Source organism: Phyllostomus discolor, chromosome 9 (genome assembly GCF_004126475.2).
Source record: "Phyllostomus discolor isolate MPI-MPIP mPhyDis1 chromosome 9, mPhyDis1.pri.v3, whole genome shotgun sequence".
Lineage (NCBI taxonomy): Eukaryota > Metazoa > Chordata > Mammalia > Chiroptera > Phyllostomidae > Phyllostomus > Phyllostomus discolor.
Window position 1 is genome coordinate 82292837 of NC_040911.2, and position 19612 is coordinate 82312448.

The window sequence follows — 19612 nt, forward strand, 5'->3', positions numbered from 1 at the left end:
GGTTTTCTTCTCAGAAATGCTTGCTATGTGTTGGCCTGGCAAACAGTACAGAGTTTCTAAACAACATCATCAAATTAAATGCAGTGACGCACTGACTTAGGAAAACCATTCATCTCCTCATTCCTTAAACGCAATGAAACGGTCGATCAGCTCTGCCTGTGCGTGTTTATTTGTCATAACGGGTAGAAACACCAATAGCGAGAGCCAGAGAATTGAACCTGCCTTCTAATCTAAGTGCTGAAATACAAAGTCATTTTCCAGACACCGTGTTCATATGTTATTTTCTCAATGCAGACCACAGACTGCGGGAACACGGGCTGGATTTGTAATGACCTGGGGGAAGCGGTGAATAACTGAGATTTGACAACAGATGTCGCCGGCACCGCGTTGCTCACAGAGCCACTGGTGCTACCTGGCATTTCAGTGCTTATCCGTTTTCTTTGGAGCAATAAAAATTTTTTTTTGCAGAATGCAGTGTCTTAATTGTGAAAATGTTCTGCCTCCTTGTGACTCCACATCTTATCTTTTCCATTCCTGTCATGACCTGAGGAAGTCACAAACATACTCTCCAATTTATCGATAGGGAAACTGAGGCCAGAGTGGCCCAGTATTGCCCAGGGTCATGCAGAGAAGGATCCATGCCTGCAAGTCTCCAAAGCCGTGCCACCCAGGGACACTATAAACAGTCCCCAAATTGCGCCCTCCCTGGAGAGCATCTACCTTGCCGCATCATTTTGAGCCAATTAGAGCTACCCGGATTAGGAATGTCATGCTGAAGCAGATCAATAGAGGCAGAGGGGGCTGAAATGCTGAACTGAAACCGGCAAAAGGAAGGCACGAAACTCCCAGAAGCAGAATCCCAATAGGCCCCCAGCTTGCGGCTCCCTGAGGCTAAGTCACATTTGAAAAGCTTGCTCCTCAACAAAACGTGCATCCCACTTTCCTTCCCGCCTCCTCTCTGTGAAGCAGCAATCAGCTTTGTCATTCATCCTTCAGGAAAGCAGGCAGGGTGTGCCAAGGAAACTGCAACTGAAAACTTAATGTCTCTTTCTTGCAAAATCTAGAGATCAAAGAGGCTGTTGTGTGCCCTTTGATTCAATCTTCAATATCGCACAGGAATGTGTGCATCGTGCCGCCAAGGCTTGTGGGTTAGATGGGAAAGTAGGAGGCACGTTGGCCACCCCACCCTGAGTATTTTGGGGTGGGGGACAAGGGCAACACGGACATGTCCCTGCACTGGGCCAAGCGCTTTGAGAATTAGGTTCTATCTAAACCCAATAACCCTGCTAGCAGGAAAAAACACCTTCCTCCCATTTTACAGGTGGGAAGCCAGGGTGTAGAAGTCACATGACTTAACCAGGAGCTGGGGCCTGGGCTGAAAGTCAGATCCTCTGCTGAACCAGCAAATTCCCGCTCTCTGTGTTCCTGGGGCCAGGCCCCTCCCCAGACCCTCGTCCAGGGTGGATCAGAGGAGACATGACTTCACATCAGGTTCCGGGGTGGGCCATGCCAGTGTGTGGCTGGGCAAGCCTGGGTGGGCTGCTTCATGCCTCTGAGCCTCAGCTTCCAACGATAAAGCTGGGATGATGGTCACCGTTACAGGCTCAAATCAGGCCATTCGGCACCACTGCCAGGGCCCCCGCTGGAGCCGGTACTGGCACCGGGCACTGGGGAGCACAGGGTTGTGCATGGGGGGCCAGAAGGTTCAGGCTTTGTACTCTGTAAAGCACCATACAGAAATAGGCTAATATTAAGTGATTTTATCACCCCATGGAAATGTGGGAAGATTCCTCTTCTTAAGATTAGCCTAAGACTAGGTTGGATTTTTTTCAACTAGAACATCAACTAGGAAACTAAAGAAAAATACATCCACCAAAAAACATAAAGAAAGAGAGAGAGAGGAAGTTAGTTAACTAAAGGCAGATTTTAGGTCTCACTCTTTAAAGTCCTGTGAGCCTGGGGGCTGTGACACAGGCAAAGTGTCAGTGAAGGCTGAGGGGGAGGATTTCTCCCTCGCAACGGTCCACATGTGACTTCTACGCAGTGTTGCTGCTGTCCCTCCTGTTCATTCATTAGTTCGTCATCTATGGCTTCATTCATACATTCACGTTACTCCTCTTTTACCCAGCGCTTGGCATTAATTGTTTTCTTAAGAAAGCACTTAATATAATAGGCAATGACATTGTGTAAAATTCCTGTGTCGTCCTGTTTTCTCCACTAAACCACCTCTGCTTCCTCCATCCTGGCTCCCCAGCTGGGGCCTTGGTCATGTGATGCTAATACCCTCAGGCCAAAGGAGGGGAGAGAGAGAAGGGCCACGCTGAGAGGTGGGAACCCAGGAAGGAGCAAGCCCAGCCATCTGTTCCAACACGTGCTCTAGGTGGTGCTGGCACTCACTCAAGTATGAGAACTGCCGAACTAGGTCGTCTCTGGGGGGCTGAGTGTGGGTGCTGTGCGGTCCCCAGTGCAGCCTCCTCCATGCCCTCTTGGCCTCAGGGTTTCTGGAGATTTTTCTTTATCTCCGGATGCGTCTTCTCCAGGTCATTCCACACGCATAATCCATAGGCTGGCACAGGGGAGTGAAGGAGGAGATGGTTGGATTCCAAGTGCTTCAGTTTTGAAAACAATGGTGCAAGGGCCAGAAGGACATCCAGAGAGAGACATCCTAAGTGGGCATGGCAGTGTGGGCCAGCTTGACCCATCCTGGGATTGGTGAGTGGGCACAAGTGGTCCGTTGAGCAGCCTCATCTCCGACTCCATTGTCCCTGAGCACAGGCATCCCGAAGCACCTCAGACAGACTAAGGTGCAGCGACAAAGACGTGCCACTGTCGACTTCCTTGCCTTCCAGAGTCAGAGTGTGACCCCACTCTACCCCATCTATCCTGACTTTCTCCTACCTGACATATTCAACATACTTGTCTGTTTACCACATACCACCCCTTGCCGCCCAAATGTAAATGCCATAAAAACAAAGTCTTGTTGCCCACTTGGTAGGGACAAGATAGGGGCTGAACCTTTGTTGAATGAATGAATGAATGATATACTTGGCTGATGTAATCAGCTTTGTTGGGCAGGTATAGACACAACTTTGGATTCTTGTTTTTGGGCCAAGGATAAGGCCTCGGGCTAGAGTCTAGATCAAAAGTGCTATTAATCATTCATTCGTTATCAATATTCCAAAATTTTTAAGCGGGCCCCTACTAGTCGAAGGCTCTAAAGTACACAATAGTGATCAGTGATCAGCAAAAACAAGCAGCGCCCTTACTACCCTGGAACTTGCTGTCTAAATGATACAAAACAATCACACAAATAAAGCACACGTATGTTTTGAGGTGTCCCTTGTTCCTCTAACGGAAGAATCTGAGCTAGTGTGGGTTGATGGGGAGAGCGCCCCTGCTTCCCTGAGGAAGTGAAGGGTGAGCAGGAGTTAAGAAATGAAGAGGAGGAAAGATGACGGAGAAGAACATTCTAGACAACGGGAGCAGCATGGACTCAGATCCTGGTGAGTGAGAAGGGGCAGAGGAGGCCGGAGCAGCTGGAGCAGAGAGGATAATAGGGGGGATGACCGGAGAGAGCCTGGGACGGGGATGGGGGGCTTGGAGGTCATAGGGATTTTGCCTTGGTCCTAAGCGACATAGAGCCATTAATGCATTTTCAGCTAGGGTAGTAGTGGGTAGGTGGGTAGCATGGTCAGATTTTTGTTTTAAAAAATCTCTCTCTGGCAAATCATTTTGAATGCATATATTGATCTTGAAATTATATATTCAGGGTAAGGCAAAAGCATATTTACAGTTGGTCATATGGAAAATAATACAATAATTAATCAGTAATAATACAAGAAAAAACTCTGTGTTTCGAACACCCATAAACATATGGTGGGTAGGAACTCTGAACCTGGACTGCCCAGTTTCTTCCCTTATTACCTGTCACCTATGTGTCCTCAGGGAAATTACTTAATCTCTCTGCCTCTGTTTTCTCATGTGTCAGATGAGGATAACAATAATACCCCATGTGGTTGTTGGGAGAATTAAGTTATTTAAAACACATGACAAAGTTTAGAATGCATCTGACTCACAGTGTGCGTGCAGTAACGTGAGCCATTCTTACTGCTGTCGCAGAGCTAAGTGTGAACGGGCACTGCCATCCCCACCGAACAGACGAGAAACCGCAGCACTGGGAAGGTAAAGCAGGGTCTCAGGCTGTTAGGCAAAGAGGAAGGAATGAACTGAAGCCCTGCCTAACCTCACATTGTCAGACTTCTCGGGACTGGCTGCATAGGTCAGCTCTTGGTGCAAGGCTCCCAGATAGATCTGGAAAGTTTTGGGGGACAGACTAAAGGGTGAATAATGCTACAGTAATTAGCTATCTTGATAATAGTCACCCGTTTGTTGCTGATTTTTCATGTATATATATACTAAGCACTAGGCCCAGTGCTAGAATATTGAAATGAATTTGATCACGGATCCTTGTTTTAAGGAGATCGTAGTTCAGAGGAAGAGATATGCCAGGACACAGAAAAAAACAATAACAACAACACAATAGTGTTGCAGGTGTTGTGTTTCAATACCTTGTAAGGTGGTTCTTACCCGATGTCACCTTCATACATGGAGAAAGCTCCGCTGGCCTTGGCTCAGGCTCCTTTGAGGGTAGGATCACTCCGGGTGCTGTTGGCTACCAGTAACAGAAACATACAACAATGGGACTTTTTTAACCTCAGTAACGAGAAGTCAAAGAAGTTCGTAGGCAGGAACCTCCAGGGTTGGCTAAAGCAAAGACCCACGTTCACCTTTGAAACAGCTTCCAGAACGGCGGCGTGAAGAGCTCTGCAGACCGTCTTCCCAGTGAAACAACCATCACCAGTAAAAACTGTTTTCTGAAAAAATAACCCCACTTGAAGTCTCTAGAAAGTGTCTTATGGACATAAAGCAAATGAAGAAACAGTCCATGATAAGCAAGAACAGCAAAATCTGTGTCATTTGAGCCGTGGTTTGTTTCCTCCTGCTCTACCAGGTCAGTACGATGAAGGTCTGCCCCACGTGGGTGCAGATAAGAACGCCAGACTCCTCCTTCCCCCAGATCCCTGCTGAGGCCGAGGGTATTGCAGGCCACCAGGAATTCTCACCCCACCTAGCTCCAGGTTGCAGAGACTAGTTCTAGGCAAGAGTGGCTGAGAAGGCTGGGACTACTTCCTTTGACTAACACCCATCACCACCTCACCACCCGCAGGATGCAAGATGTACTTGGAGTGTGGCAGGCTGAGAACACTGGGGTCCTGATGGCTCCCGCGCTAGCTCCCTCAGAAGGATGAGCTTGCATACTAGGAGAAGCAAATCAAGGCCAGAAGCAATGACCCCACCCAGCGCTGAGTTTACAGAGCAGGGATGTTATTGCAAGAGGAGCAGGCTGTTGGGGGATTAGAACAGAGATTTTGCCCTGGGGGTGGGGAGAGGGAAAGGGAGGCCCAAAGAACAGAAAATTCTAAAGCTTTCACCAAATTAACGGACTCTATTGGGAACAAAATGAGAAGTTCAAGCCTAAGGATGCTCTCAGAAACAACAAAGATTTTGGTGTAAGCAATTACAAGGAGGTTGGTAGCTCCTTGAAAGCAAGAGCTAAACCTTAGAGCATCTAGTAGTTGCACAGAGAGAATCATAAAAAGAGACAGCGAAGAATAGCCCTCTCGGGATGAGAACAAGTATTAGAGACTGGCCTCAAAGACCATTTTCTTGCAAAGGGATCCATCCAAATTTCACTGGAGCAGATTGTGGAGCAATTTATGCTCCAGGGCATTGTCAAAGACGATAGAGCAATCAGTCATCAATTAATGAAGGCTGACAGCCAGGTGTGATAACAGGAGAGGCAGCTTAATATATCAGCATCTGCTTGGCACCTTCCCCTGCTTTCATTCTGGGATTTACACCCTTAGCTCCTCTGGTTCTCAGGCCTCTGGACTCAGGCAGAATTATGCGGCCTGGTTTCCTGGCTCCAGCCTGCAGATGGCAGGTCATGGAATGTGCCAGCCTCCATAACTGTATGAGCAAAGGCCTCATAGTAAGTCTCCTTTTGTACATCTACCCCTGTATCTATCAGTTCTGTTTTTCTGGAGAAACTAATACAAAATATTAGCAGGATAAAGAACGAAAATCACACAATCATCTCCACAGAGGCAGAAAGGTGTTTGACAAAATTCAATACCATTTCGTGATTTAAAAAATTCAACAAATTAGATAGAAGGGAATTTCCTCAACCACATAAAGAGCATCTATGAAAAAGCCATGTCTAACATCACACGTAATGGTGAAAGACTGGATATTTTCCCCCTAAGAGGAAGAAGAAGAGAAGAACGTCCATGTTCTCAACGGTTGTACTCATCGGATCTACTCTGGAGGTTATAACGAGGGCAATTAGGCAAGAAAAAGAATTAAAGGCATTCAGATTAGAAAGAAAGAAGCAAAAATATCTATTTGCGTGTAACATAATTTCATATATAAAAAAAATCTTAAGAAAACCACTAAATCCATTACAATGAATGAGTTCAGCAGGGTTGTAGGATACAAAGTGGACCAGCAATGAATGATATGAAAGTGAGATTAATAAAACAGTTCCATTTATAACAAAATCATAAAGGAAGAAACACTTAGAAATAAGTTTGACAAAGTAAGTACAAGACTTTTGTTCTAAAACCCTAAATACACGGAATGGCATCTGATGTTGATGAATTGGTAGACTCGATATTCTTAAGAAGGTAACAATCCTCCAATTGACCTACAAACTCAATACGTTGTTTATCAAATCCAAGTTATCTGCCTTGCAGAAATTGACTAAGTGGTCCAAAATTCATCTGGAGGCTCGAGGGAGACCAATCAGCTAAAACAAGCCCGAAAAAGAAGAACAAAGCCAGAGGGTCTGCATTTCCTGGTTTCAAAACTTACTACAAAGCTACAGCAGTCAAGACAGGGTAGTGCTGGCGTAAGGGTAGACAGATAAATCAATGAAATAAAATTGAGAGTTCAGAGATAAACCCTTACATTTATCATTGATGGATTTTTTACATTGATCTCAAGGCAATTCAATGGGAGAAAGAATAGTCTTTCAACAAATGCTGAGAAAAGTGTCTGTCTTCACATAAAAGAAGGAATTTGGACTTGCACCTCACATGAGCCACCAAAATGAGCTCAACCTGGATCATAGACCTAAGTGTAAGAATTCAGAGTATAAAATTCATTAAAAAATAGAGGAGTAAATCTTTATGACCTAAACTTAGGCAAAGCTTTCTCATATATGATGCCCAAAATAAAAGTGACAAAGGAAAAATTAGATGAATTGGTCTTTATTAAAGTCAACTTTTGTGCTACAAAGAATGTCATCAAGAAAGTGGAAAAGGCAACCCGGGGAATCGGGGATATCTGCAGATCACATAAATGATAAACAACTAGTACCCAGAATATATAAAGAGCTCTGAACACGCAATAACCCAGTTTAAAAATAGGCAAAGGATAAGAATGAACAGACATTTTTTCAAAGAAAATATACAGCTGACCAGTATCACATGAAAGGATGCTCAATCATTCACCATGATGAAAATGCAACTCTAAACCCTGAGCTGCCATTTGCACCACTAGGATGGCCATAACCAAAGAGACAAACAATAGTAAGTACCGGCAAGGATGGGGTGCAATCGTTACCCTTGTACAGTGGTGGCAAGGATGTAAAATGTGTTTTCAGGACAATCTGTCAGTTCTTCAAAAACTTAAACACAAACTTACATCTGACCCAGCAACTCCACTTACAGGTATATGCCCAAGAGAAATCTAAAAATATGTCCATACAGAAAATTGGTGCACAAATGTACACAGTAGTGTTATTCATAAATAGCCAAAATGTGGAAACTGCCCCAAAATGTCCATCAGCTGATGAATGGATTAAAACATTGTGGTATATCTATACAATAAAATATAACTCATCAATAAAAGAGAATGAAATATCGATACAGGCTCCAACACAGATGAGTCTTGAAAACCTATGCCAGGTGAGAGCAGCCAGTCACAAAAGGCCACATACTGTATGATTCCATTTATACTGAATGTCAAGAACTGGCAAATCCATAAAGATGAAAAGTAATTACATGGTTGTCTAGGGTTGGGCAAGTTGAGAGGAAATGAGAAATGAGTGCTGATGGGTAAAGGGTTCATATTTGTGGTGATGAAAAATTCTACAACTGTTTGAGGGGATGGTTGCATGACTCTGCAAATGTATTTAAAAACCACTGAATAGAAAATGGCCAGTTGTATTAATTACATCTCAACACAGCTGTTTAAAAAGTTGCATGTTTGCCACCTTTAGTGTCAGAATGGTCCTCAGTGTCACAAGAACACCACCATGGCTCCAGGCATCACGCCTTCGTGGGACAAGGTCTAGAAGAAAATAAAAAGAGGTGTGTGTGTGTGGGGGGGGGGGGGTGAATTTCTTCCTCTCATTTCTTCTTAAGGTCAAATAAAACAAAATTTTCCCAGACACCCTCAGGCAGACTTCCTGTGATACAACTAGGTGTCATGTCCTCACTTAAAATAAGGAGACTATCACTTCTCTACTCACAACCCTCTCAGGGTTTTCTGTCTTCCTGAGAGCTGAAGTCCTGATTCCCCACAACACGCTGCAGGGTTGAAATCTCCCCCTGCCCCTCTCCTGACTGCTTGGCAAGTCCCGTCAGCAGCTCAGACCTGAACTGTGATTTGGCCCAGCCCAGTCTCACCTGGCTCCCCTTGTACCCTTTGCTCTGTTGCAGGGGCCTGTCTTGTTCAGAAGGCTGTGTTCCCTAAGTGGGGAAGGATCTTTTAACTCCGAGAAGCTTTAGCGTTAGTAATAGAAACAATGAAGTGATACCCACATTGAATATTTGTTGTGTGTTTGGTTTAGGAATAATTTGTGTCTATTTAGTACTTTTAAAGGACTTGTAATGTTAAAGATTATTTGGCATATTGATAATAGTTGCGAGAGTAACATGACTCCAATTAAAAACTGTAATTGAGCAATTGATTTATGGTTTTACATTAAAAAGTGTAAGTGGTTTTATTATGTTTGCAAACTGATTTGGAACACATAAGAAGCCTTAAGAGTCAGCATATTACAAGCATTACTCAGGTATTTAAAAATTTTCATTTACTATTAGGCAGATAATTAAAGTACCTAAAAATAAAATAAACTGTATTAAATTTAATAATGCAGTTTAAAATGTTTAAGTTAATTGCTAAGGCCCTCGATTATTGAAATTTGCTAGATCTAGAAGTAGAATAAAGATTTATAAGTTGAACTTAAAAGTTTAAAGAACTAGGGTTTTAACTTCTGACCTTCACATATTTAATGTTAAATTTTAAAGTAACCCAAAATAGTCTTTTCTGTGTATAAAAGTCATCTTCAGAGGGCTCACACGGAACTACTTCAGGGATGATCACATGACCACCAGAGCCAATGAGAGGTGAGAAATGTTTGCCGGGATTTCGGGAAAGGTGAGGCTGTTCTCCTCCCCTCTGTACAAGGGCTACCATAGCACACCTTCCCCCTTCCCTGCGTCAACAGTACAACGCTTTGTTGTCCGGAACAATGGGACCGTTGTGAACAAGGGAGAACCTAGACCTAGTTTGTGACGATGCACGTATGGGGCCAGAGGAAGATGCTGAGCAAGACAGCACCGTGGGATCAGAAGAAAGCAAACCTTTAGTGATCTCCTTTGAGCTACTGGATTGAAACTTACCTGAATCCACACTAGACTGTTTGGTTATGTGGTCCTGCAAACCCTCTTTTCTGTTCAAGTCAGTTTCAGTTGGGTGTCCTGAAGGCGTCCTGACCAGAGGAAGGAGTCACTACAGCACTGGATTGAGGCTGAATTTGGACTCAGGCATCCCTGGGTTCAACTCCTGACTTAGCACTCTTAGGGGTTGAGGCCTTGGGCAATACTTCTCCTTTCTGGGTCTCAGTTCTCTCCTGAAAATGGCAATCACCCCTCCAGGTACACACGGAAGGTACTCGTCACAGTGTCTGTCAGACACAGTGATTAACGAGTGTGTTCATAAACGGACACATGTGAACCTGAACAAATGTACGTATGAGCAAATGTTCATTAATGTGTTCAATGTGTTCTAGTTGCTGAGGACCAGTTAGGAATACAGAGTCCCTGCCACATGGAAAGGTCCATCCCTTTCCCTCCTTTCCTTTTATTTTTATATATGTGTATCACATGTATCCCAACAGTAATTGTGCAGTTGAATTGAATCGCTTCCTCTGTCCACTGGAAATACAAAGTCAAAGTCATCTCACTCCCCAAGACTCATTTTGTTCCTCTAGCAAGACTCCCAAGATCCCTTTAGGGTTTATGTTGCAGTTATTTGAATCCATGGTTTATTGTCCCTATTACACTCAGAGTATCTTCCTAATGCCTAGCATGGGGCTTGGTATGCAGTAGGTGCTCAATAAGTGTTTGATGGATGAATCAATCGATTTAAATATGAAGAAAGCTCTTAAAACGCTCATCCCGTCTGTTTTCTCATATATAAAGCAGGAGCCACAGTCACCCACTTCGAGAGCAGGCTGATGTTCATTGCCGGTGAATGCCTGCTCCCATCCCTGCGAGGTGGAGGCGGTGGGCCCTGCTCTCTCGTGGTCGATCGTCCATCCCTCCAGCGGGATCGGAGGCTGCTGGTGATTAAGGCACTGAAACCATAGCGAGCTAACAGCTAATGTGGCGGCATCCGTCACTGGCTTCACTTTGCGGCCTTGGCTTTGCCTGCGGAAGAGGCTGAGATACGCTATTAACTTTGATGCTTCACTGGAGGACTGTTCTCTGCCTTTGGTAATGAGATTTGGCAGTTCTTCTCTGTTCTCCACTGGGGCTGGAGCGGAGCCTGTTGGTTCCAGGCATCTGATTAAATTGTCCTCTGAATCTGCCTTTAATTCTCAAACATGAGCAAAACCAAGTCATTTGGGGAGCAGTTTCCTTCATCCACTTGTATGCCAGTTAGAAATGTGTTTTGCGCAAGAAACAGAAAACCTGACTCTGGTGGCAACAAACCAACAGAGGTTTATTTTTCTAATATAACAAGACCGGAGGTGGGTGGCTGCTGGCTTGGTTCGGCAGCTCAACTGTATCAGGACATATGCTTCCCTTGACAGGCTAACAAAACGGCTGTCACCACACCAAGCCTCAGGTCTGTGCTCGAGGCACAAGGGGAAAGCAAAGCTGTCAGAAGCCCCCAGCGCCCCCTACACCCAACCTGGCTGACTTCTGTTTGGGTCTCACCAGCCAGAACTGGATCACAAGGCCGCCTTTAGCTGGGAAAGTGGGGAAGACGGGCTTTGCCGATTGCGACGTGTGCCCTGGGCCTGGGCACATGGTCTCGCTGGGGATGTCTGCCTCGGCCCTCTTCGGATGCTGCTGCTGCTGCTGCTGCTGCTGTGCTTGAGGGGCGGGGGCTGGTGTTGTCATCTTTCATGCTGTTACCCAACTCCCGTGTGAGCGGGGGCCTCGCTACATCTTGAGATCTAAATAAGATTGGCTGGAACCCTTGGCTTCAAGCCCTGTTAAAGGTTCCTCTGAGGTATCTGTGAATTTCCAAGGTCGGGTGGGAGTCGGGCTGATGCCTTCGGTGCCAATTCCAGCTTTGGACTCCTGCCTCCCCAAGGGGCATCTCAGTCCCACTCTGGGTCCCTTCAGACGTCCCCACACTACTCCGTCCTCTCCACCATCAACAATATCCACCAAAGAAAACAAAACCCGTCCACACAAAGCATGTGTGAAGATGGCAGACTTTATATAAAGCATGGGTGTTGTGAGGAGCAGCTGTACTGTGCACCATTCTGCAAGCAACGTCAAATTTCACTACCCAAACCTGTTCTTAAAACCCATCCCATCTCCAGCGCAGGGGTCTTCTCCAGGGCCTTTGCCCCACGCAGTCCAGGCCCCCCATCTCTTGACTGCAAATCCCCTTCCCTTCTCTGCCCTTTCCTCTCATTTCCTGCTCCCTCCCTGGACAAAAACACAACTGTCAGCAAACATCTCAGGCAGAGCCGTTTGGCCCTTTCTCTCTGGTGCCCTGACCCTGCCAGGACTGAGCCTTCATCCTCTACCTAGTGACTTATCAAGGTATCTCTCCAGACGAGGAGAGTTCCCCATGCTTACTCCCCATCAGAGATACATTCTGATAACAAGTATTAACACAATTTTACTTTGTTACATGCCCACCTGTAGTTGCAGAATGGTAGAGGGCTCCAGTCATTCTTGACTCTGGGCATTTGATGGGGTTGGGGCAAGACCAGACCAGAACACGCTGGTTTGAGCCGTTTTGTTCTGACTGCTCTGAGAATGGAGTGGATCGTCACGGTCCCCGTCACTCCCTAGGTTCTTGTCGCTGGTATTCGGGGCAACACTCAGCTGGTCATGAAGAGTCACCAGGCTTCCCCTTTGTCACAGCCTTCTTTGTCCATATACCTGCTCAGGGGGAGACGGCAGAGGGTTTTCAGCTGTGTTCGCTTCTGTGCAGAGACCATGAGCAAAGCAGCTTCCAAATTAGTAAGTGTAATTTGTAAGTGTGTGTGTATACAGATGTGCTTGACTTACACCAGCGTTCCCTGGCCGTCCTCTTGCTGGGTTTCCCAGGGACCCCGTGAGGTGGGTGTGAGAAGGGAATCCAGACCTGCCTGACTCCAAGTATTCTCCCTGTGACAGCACCTCAGTTGCTCACGCTTTGTGACAGGTGACCAGGTTCTCAATTCAGGCCCTTCTCATCCTATGACCTGGGTCATTTCACCCTGAGCCTCAGTTTCCTCCCCATTGAACAGAAAAGAAATCCATAATGGTCAGGTTGTGTGGCGTGGAGTCACGTGGTGGCTTTGTATGATGGCAAACCCACTTCCTTCTTGGTTTTAGGTTGGGGTTGGCCAGCAGAGGAACACATATAAGAATTGGAAGGGTGGCCCGGGCTGGTGTGGCTCAGTGGATTGAGTGCCAGCCCGCGAACCAGGGGGTCACCAGTTGGATCCCAGTTGGATTCATGCCTGGGTCACAGGCTGGGTCCCCAGTGGAGGGCACTCGAGAGGCAACTACACACTGATATTTCTCCCTCCCTCCCCTTCTCTCTAAAAATAAACAAACAGATGGAAGGTGGAAGAGAAGCAGAGGTCATGTCCACAGTAGAGAGGTGGGCACAAAGCCGGCTTCTGTGCAGTGCCCACACCCTGCTGTGCCTCGACTGCCCAATAGAGAGATTGGTTCAACCACAATTAGTCTCACACTTGGTTTAACACTTTGCCATTACCCTCTTGAAGTTCTCCACACATTTCAAACAAGGGCCCCACATTTTCATTTTGCACCGGGATGCACGCTGAGCTCTGAGAGGCTGCACAGAGAGGGGAAGGATGCAAATTACTGTGTTCCAGGCAGGGGACACAAAATGTGCAAAGGCTCAGAGGCGAGAGAGAGCCTGGAACATTCTAGAATGTGTAGTACTTTGGTCCTGTTGGAGTGCAGAGGACACAGAAATTCGAGATTGTGGCAGGGATCAGGCTGTAAAGGGCCACGTGGGTGTCCCGTGCTAGGAGTTTAGACTTTACCCAGAGGCCACATTGGGTGTTAATTTGCGAGATAGGACGGCACAGGGGCAAGGCTGGAAGTGGAGAGCCAAGTTAGAGCTGGTCCCAAGAATCCAGGGCAGAGAGATCAGAAGAGCCTGGCTGATTGGAATGACATTTAGGAGGTGGAAGTCAGCAATCAGGGACTGATTGGCTGTGGGGGGTGGGGCGAGAAATTGTGCCACAGTCTATGTTTATTCAACACTTTTAACTGAGAACCCCAGGGAGTGGGTGGCTCCCACAGACCCTGGCATCTGGCCCCTCACATACTGGCTTGTGACGCCTCCCAGCTTAAGCTGGGGAGACAAACCCTGCGGGGAGTTGCCAGCTTCTTTGCTCCCAGCTCAAACACGAGCTCTAAATGAGCTTCCTGCCTGGAACTTTAATATGTTAAAAATGGCTGTGGAGCCTGCCTCTGCCTTCCAGCACCTGATGCTGCAGGAGCCGGAGCCTCCCTGAATTAGGGGTGGGGTGTGGGGGCGGGTACAGGAGAGGAAGAGAAAGCTATGGCACTATGAAGGGTCCTGGCTTGACACCCCATGAGTCCCCAAGGTCAGCCTGTTCCATCTGGTGAGTCCTAGAATAGTAAGTGTTGAAGCCAGAAGGAAAGTTCACCATAATCTCATCCAACCTCTTTCCCATTTTATGGATGGAGAAGCAGACCCTGCAGGGAAGAAACAAGTTTCTCAAGGTCACAAGGGAGGGATGGAGCATCCCGGGCTTCTGACTCCTGTTCTGCTGTTTATTCCACTAGATGGTGTTGCTTTCTTGACCCCTGACCCCTGACCTCCCCTACCCCAGAGGATGTGAGAGGCACACAGCTCAGGTCATGGGATGCTTTGGGATGCTTTCAGGAACAAATGCCTTAACCCCAAATTCTCTAAACAGTCTCAGAGTGTGGTCCCAGACAAGCCGGCCTCAGCATCACCAGGGAACATGTTAAAATTGCAAATTCCTGGCTTTACCTATGGAATCAGAAACTCTAGGGGTGGGCTTCAGCCATCTGTGTTTTCACAGGTGATGTTAATGCTCACTCCAGTTTGAGAACCACTGCCTGAGGCAGTAAAGATGTTCATCTCATAAAACAGGAGGCTCCGGGACTGGTTATTTCAACGGCTTGATGGCTGTAGAAGGACCCTGTCTTGCCAATCCTCCATCCTCCTTGCACAGACCTCTGTCTTTAGGCCTGGCCCTTGGCTGTCTCCACCACCAGCTTCACCGTGAAAACATCAGGGAGACAGGAGGCTGGGTTTGACCTACATCTTTTATGAGAGAGAAAATCTCCCTGCCTAGATCTCCCCCAGCAGGCACCCCCTCACATCTCATTGGCCAGAAATGGGGCATGTGCCCTTCTCGAACCAATCAGTGGCCAGGAAAATCAAATTACTATGATTGGTTAGAAGCATTCTCCACTGCCGAGAGGAACTAGAGCATAACGACCAAAAGAGCACAGATTCTACAGCCCCTCCACCCTCCGAATCCTGGCTCTGCCATTTCCTTCATTTCTTACCTTGGTTAAGTTACCTAACCTCTCTGCCTCAGTTTTCTCATCTGCAAAATGAACGTAGTAGCAACACCTAATTCACAGGATTGTTAGGACTAAGTAAATTCATATTTATAGAGCACCTAAGACAATACTTGGCTACATAAGTTTGCTAAATAAATATCATACACACTCTTTTTAATCAGGACTTTTAATTTTTTAATTTATCTTGCTTTTGTATGACTTATAAAACTTGAGGATCATCCAATAACAGTACTGAAGGCACTTGCTCATCTCTCCCTCCCCCCTTTTTGGTTGCAGAATATTCCATTATATGAGTGCATATGATTTATTTAACAAGTGAGTTAATTTCTTTACTATTACAATTCCGCAATGGATCAACTTACAGACATGTTGTTTCATGTGTGTGTGAGTATGTATGTAGGACAATATCCTAGAAATAAAATTGCTGGGTTGGCCCTGGCTGGCTAGCTCAGTTGGTTAGAGCATTGTCCCTCCAAGCCAAGGTTGCAGGTTCAATCCCCAGTCAGGGCACATACAAGAATCAACCAATGAATGCATAAATAAGTGGAACAACAAATCGATGTTTCTTTTCTCTCTCTCTCCCATCTCTTCTCTCTCTAAAATAAATAAATAAAAACATTTCTGGGATAAAGGGATCATGTATAATTTTTAAAAATTTTTAAATCTTCACCCAAGGATATTTTTTATTATTGATTTTTAAAAGAAAGGGAGAGAGCAAGAGAGAAACATCAGTGTGAGAATGAAACATTATTTGGTTGCCTCCCATACGTGCCCTGACCAGGGATTGAAGTATGAGCCCTGACTGGGAATTGAACTTGCAACCTTTTGGTGCACAGGACGACGCTCCAGCCGAGCCACCAGGCCAGGGCTGTTTGTGATTGTGACACTCATTGCCACACGGCCTTCCACAGCGCTTATACCAATCGCACTCCCACAGCAGCCTATGAGGTGCCTGCAGTCTCACGACCAGAATAGTCTCTCAAGTCCTCCTACCCAATGTGTGACCATCGATGTGCACTGTTGCTGTCATTGGCCCAGAAATAAATAGGCCCAGAGAGGTGAGGTCACTTGTCTGAGGGTCATCAGTGAGCTCAGAGAGGAGACGGAATGCGGACCCTTCCAGAGCCTGGAGCAGCACTACAGTTCACAGAGCACTTCCCTTTGGTGGTACGTGGCCCCTCGGATGCCAGCTCCCGGCAAGCTCCCACTGCAGCAGCCAGCCCCCGTCTTCAGAGGACCGCTCATGGCCTGCATTTGCAGAGAGCCGCAGTGCCTGGGAACCTATGTCCTCCAGCGCACGAGAGTGTCAGTACCCCAGCTCCCGTGCCCTCCGAATGGGACGACTCTGAGGTGCGACCTGCACTGTCTCCAAGGCACTGCTGCAGGCCTCATCCCACAGGGGACTTTGAAATGACACGGCCTTGCTTAGCTTCCGTCCACTACTGTCCCGATTTCCTGACCTCTGCTAGCTGTCCCGGGAAAGCTTCACAGGAAGCTGATAAAACACGATATGGCATGACATGATGTGATGTGGAATCCTTGCTTTACTTTCACAGGAATCCCTGTTTCAGGGCCCACTACTGGGACCCCTCACCCAAGGCACCTTCTGAGGTCCCCTTCACCTTCCCAGTCAGCGCTCCCATTGTAGAGGTGAGAAAACAAACTGAGGAGGGGAGTACTTGGAAGTCACAGAGCCACCTAGTGGCCCAGGCTGGGTGTAGCGCCCTGAAGCTCCACCCTGGCTGAGCAGGAAATTTGCCCCCTCCTCTTTTCTCACCTCTTGAGCTCAGTGCATCTTCTACAAATGCCTGCCCACGTGTGCATCTCCCACATAGCATGTCCAGGTCCCCAGGCCTCTGCCTCATGTTGTCCCTGAAGTGATTATGCTGTCTGATACTAAACCCAGTTCAGCATTTCATGTCGGTCACATCCTAAATGCTTCCGAGTTGGACTATAATTGCAGCAGGCAGACCATAATACGCTTAACATACCCTGAGTTAGGACCTCTTGTATATATTTGCATGCTATTTTCATTTATTTGACTAGACAGGGGAAAAAATCAACCAGTGCATCTCCTGAGTCGGGGGGGGAGGGGTCTGCAGGGGGGCTGGGTGCTATGGGGCTCACCTGGGCAGGGGCTGAGGTTGTCATGCAAGCCCCCCTGCACCCAGGACTCCCCAGGCCTAGAACTGGGGTGATGTTCTGTACGTCCACCTCCCCATTCCCATGTATTACCGCAGACCGCGCTTTGGGAAGGCCGACCACACCTCTGTCCGGTCACTGCTGGCTTCTCAGAGCCTGTTAGATGAATGAATGAATGAATGAATGAGCTGATGAGTGTGCAGGTCTGGTTTATCTTTCAGGAGCACAATTCTGATCCTGTTCCTCCCTTGCTCAGCAGCTCTAGGGGCCCCTTACGAACGACGGGATAAATCCAGGCCTTCATCATTTGAATGTGAAGGGCTCACATTCAAAGCCTTTCACATCTCATTCCAAACCTGTGAGAGTGTAAATGTTGGTGGCACATCTACTGTGCCAGGCCTGGGACAACAATCCTGAAATCTGGCTTGGAGAGGTGAAGAGGTGAGCCATCTGACTTCCTACTTCTCCTTCTTCCCTCTTCCTTCTGCACACTTAGAGCATTCTGAGGGCCAGGCCATGGGCTAAATGCCTGATAGGGAGGAAGGGCTCAGAAATGATACCAACACCCCGCCTGGAATCCCCCTGGCATCTGCAAAGGAGAGCTAGGATTAGCCTGCCGTGGGTCTGTGGCCAGAACCTGACTTCACTTCCTCCACTTGTCCAGAAGGGGGCAGAAGCGTCCCTGGTTACAGGCACCCAGGCAGAGCAAACTAGTCTGCGGAGGAGTCTGGGAGTGTCTGCACAGCCAGCCAGCCGCAGACGAGTGCGTTTGCAAGTGTGGGGAGAGGGTAATGGAGTGCAGACAGTGAGAACGTGTGTTTCTACAGGTGCGTTTATTCATTAGACGCTCTCGCTCATTCACAGGTGTTTTTACTCTGCCCCAAACACCGCCTAAATACTTAGGATGCAATAGTGAGCCCGGTGAATGCTCTCATAAGACCAGGGCTGGGTAGAGGGAGACAAAGAAAAAGCACGCCGACAACTAGAGTGACGTCACAGAGCGATAAAATTATCTCAGGTGAGGGGTAGGGACTCATTTAGACCAGGTGGCCAGAGAGCACCTCTCCAAGGAGGTGGCGTTGCAGCAGAGACCCGAGACCAGCAAGAATCAGAGAGGGATGTGGAGACCATTCCCTGCAGAGGGCATGCAGAGGGCGAAGGGCGGTTGGCAATGCCTGTTGGAGTCCGAAGGCTTTTGGTTTAAGAATGGAAAGTCCTCCGACTTTAAACTGGGAGCGTTGTGACATTTGGTTTACAGTTTTAAATCCTCTCTGGCTGCGGGGTGGGAAGCGATCTGGCACAGGGGTGGGTGGACACTGGAGGCTACTGCAGCTGCCCAGGCATGCGCTGTGGTGGCTGGGCCCCCACTGTGACTGAGGATGAGGAGGAGGAGGAGGCAGAGTCATGGCTTGTGGAGGGGGCACTGACCCGAGGGGCAGAGCCGGAAGCAAAGGCACCCCTGGCTCCTAGGCCTGAGCCGGGCTAGTCTCCCAAGTGGAAGCAGCTGTGTTTGGGCAGGTTTGCATTTCGAAGGCCAGTTCCTGCCTGGGGTCTTAGCTCCTTGGCCTGTCTGACCAGCTCAGAGCTCTGAGGGCCAGTCCTGCCCACCCCCACCATCCCCCCACCCCACTCAGCCTTTGGGAGAAGGGCTCTGGAGCAGCACCTTCAGCCCTGCCCTCCAGGCCTGCCCAGAGTTCATGGGCAGAACATTCTGCTCGGGTCCTGTCATCCCCGGGCAACTCCCTCACAGCGAGGCTTTACTCTCCCTCATTCAGTCCTTCCTGGGGGAGAACATGGGCTCTGGAGACAGACTGTCTCAGGGCCCTGGCTCTTGGAATCCAGCACTGTGTTGTAGGGAAGCGTAGGCCCCATGCAGAGCCGGCCGCCAGGCAGTGGGAGTCTCAGCAGACAGCCAGTGCCAACCCCCAACACACGAGGGAAGAAGCCTTCCGAAGACTCCGGCCCCAGCCTCCAAGCTGCCCCGGCTCATGCCAGCAGGAGCAGAGGGGAGCCGTCTCTGCCAAGCCCTGCCCAAGCTGCACATTCCTGCACATTGTACGGGTGGCTGCTGGAAGTCGTTACGTTGCAGGCTAGTTTGTTACGCACTAATAGACAATAGGAACAAATCACCTTGAATTCCAGCTCTGTTCTTATCAGTGGCATGAGCCTGAGTGAGCCGCCTAACCTCTCTGAGTCAACGTCTCCAACTGTGGGATCAGGGCGATGGTGCCCATCGTGAGGACTCCTCAGGAGAAATCCTGGTAACACCCAGAGGGGTGGACTCCCTTGTGAAGGATCCACAAACAGCAAACAGAGACCTG